Genomic DNA, 2,995 nt, shown 5'->3' on the forward strand with positions numbered 1-2,995 from the left:
TATATATATATGATGCTGTATATAACTTATACGGCATTCATTAAAGTAAGACCAGTCTAGTCCAGTATTGCACCCTATATTTCATTGATAAATCACGTAATGTAAAGCACTTTACTGTTTCTGGTTTCTCCTCAGTAATGCTGTAACCCACACTGTCCACAGAGAGGCATCCTTGAACTAACTCAAGTGAAATCAGCATATCTTCGTTCAGGGTCGTCTGCCTGTGTAACGTTACATAATACGTGCTAAGTCCCATAGCTCAGAACAGCACAGTAACAGCTGTCATGCATGTGTGATACAGTGCAAGCTCCCCTTTTATCTTTAAATGCTTTATCCATTTATCTTTACCTTGTCTCTCTGGAGGAGAGAACTGAAAAAACATTGTGGCATGACTCCAGCAAACCACATGTACTGGATTGTTGCACTGCTTTGGAAACACTAATCTCATGAAGATGAAACACAAAAAGGCAAGCATTAAAACTATTTTGGCAGGTGTTGTTCCACTGCTATGTCACAGAGAAAGTTTATTCAGTATTTCCTTATTCTTATATTTAGTATTATATTCTGTTAGAAAAGAGTAGTTTGAGACATCTGTTTTGGCACTAAGAAAATTACTGCAACCAACCGGAAACATTTCAGCTACAAAGGTAATTTAAACACTTCAAAGTACTCTGAAAAAAGTAATCAAAACAAAAGCAATCAAATTCATTCCACACAACTGTTGGCATTTGATGCTCTTATGAAAACACAAAGTCAATGTTCAAATCAAACTTCTGAATCTCTAGGTAAAATCAGTGTCTATTGTTTTAGGGCATCAACTTGTGGATGTAAGAGACGTTCACTGATTTGGCTCAAGAAGCTATCTGAAAAACTGACTAAAGCATAAGCTCACATTTCTTTAAATCAGCTCTCAAAATTTAACCCTAATCTATAATAATAATAAAGTATATGAGCAAAGTAAGTGAGATAGATTTGTGTGTAATGACTAGTGTGTGGCCCTGTGATAGACGGGTGACCTGTCCAGGGTGTACCCAATGTCAGCTAGGATAGGAATAAGCAGTATAGATAATGGATGGATGGACTAGTGTGTGTGACTTTTGTTCAAAGTAAAGTTCCGACAGCGGTGACAGGAAGGCAATGACACTGACATTTAAGTGACCAGTGTCTTTCAGCTATGCAATTAGTCCAAAATCAGCCTGTAGTTATTTGAGTCATTTGAGCCTGCTGGGACCAGTGATGTAGGTTGTGTAATGTGATGACAGCAGGGACAAATAATGCTGATGCCAGACCTTCCTGAGTTTGTCTGTCCAGTTTGACTTTATTATCTTAAAACTAAGATGACACCCATTACATGATGTTCTGTGTGATTTAATTTTCTTTTATTCAGAGGAGTGTTTTTGTGTTACATGATGAATTATCCTTATGCTGATACAGCTGCTGATACAGTTCTACAAAGGAATAATTGAGTCTGTTCTCTGCACCTCCATCACTGTCTGATTTGGCTCAGCAACCAAACAGGACAAGTACAGACTTCAGTGGACAGTGAGGACTGCAGAAAAGATCATTGGTGTGAACCTGCCCCCCATGGAGGACCTGTACACCTCATGGGTGAAAAGGAGGGCGGAGAGGATCACTGCAGACCCCTCACACCCTGGACACAATCTGTTTGAACTACTCCCCTCTGGATGAAGCTACAGGTCACTGTGCACTAAGACAACCAGACACAAGGACGGTTTCTTCCCCCAGGCTGTCACTCTGATGAACACTTAACCCACGACAGTATGACTGGACAATACCTGTAAATATACATTGTACAGATTATACAGACCTATACAGGTCTCTAGTACTCTGTTTTAAGTACTCTATTTTTATCTCTAATTATCTCATTTCAATGAACATTCCTTTGTTGTCTGCATTGTTTACTGTCTATTTATACTGCTTTTTCTGCATTGTTTGCACTGGTTGTTGATGTTAATACTGCTATCTTGTTATATTACACAGCCTTATGCTGGTCTACTGTTTGCACATTGAGAGTCAAAATTCCTCGTGTGTCTGACACACCTGGCCAACACTGATCAACAATGACTGTGGAATGGATAAAGTTATGTGCTTGTTTTGCACTACTTACCTTGACATTTTAATTTGTGAGAGACTTTTATTTAATTCAGTGTTGTATACTACTATTGTTGTGGACACTAATTCCCATGCTGTAAACTCTCTGTTTGGGTTGTGAAGTGCTTTATCCTCTTTTGAAATGTGTGGTATTTCCTTTATTGCACCATTCTCATAACATGCGCAAGGAAGTGGAACTTAATGTGACCTATACAACTTGAGCACTGGCATATTTAGAAAATGACAACAAATGTAATTTGTATAGAGTAGATCTGTATTTATTTTAAATGCAGGGGCTGGATGAGAAGAATATTTCTTGTGCAAGCATAATCAATTTCATTTTTAGCATTCAAACAGTACAACCAACTAGAAAAGACACAGGTTAGAGTTGCAAGAAAAAGTAATGGGCCTGTGTGCAATTTCCTGGTGTTCTGCATAAACTGGTCATGAAATGTGATTTGATCTTCACCAAAGTCACAAATATCAGCAAACACAATGTTTCTAAGTTGATAAAACACAAACACTCATGATCTGTCATGTCTTTATTGAACACATCCATTAAACATACAAGGTGATGGTGGACCCCTCCTTGAACCGCCACCTATTGTGGTGGAGGGGTTTGAGTACCCGAGTGATCCTAGGAGCTATGTTGTCGGGGGCTATATGTCCCTGGTAGGGTCTCCCAAGGCAAACAGGTCCTGGGTGACGGGTCAGACTAAGAGCGGTGCAAAAGCCCTTTATGAATAGATTAAAATCATGGACCGCGATGTTGCCCGGCATGGCGCAGCCGGGGCCCCACCCTGGAGCCCGGCCCAAGGGTTGGGGCTCGAATGCGAGTGCCTGGTGGCCGGGCCTCCCCTCACGGGGCCCAGCCCGGCTTAGC

Source organism: Monopterus albus, unplaced genomic scaffold (genome assembly GCF_001952655.1).
Source record: "Monopterus albus unplaced genomic scaffold, M_albus_1.0 scaffold192.1, whole genome shotgun sequence".
In the NCBI taxonomy this organism is placed as follows: domain Eukaryota; kingdom Metazoa; phylum Chordata; class Actinopteri; order Synbranchiformes; family Synbranchidae; genus Monopterus; species Monopterus albus.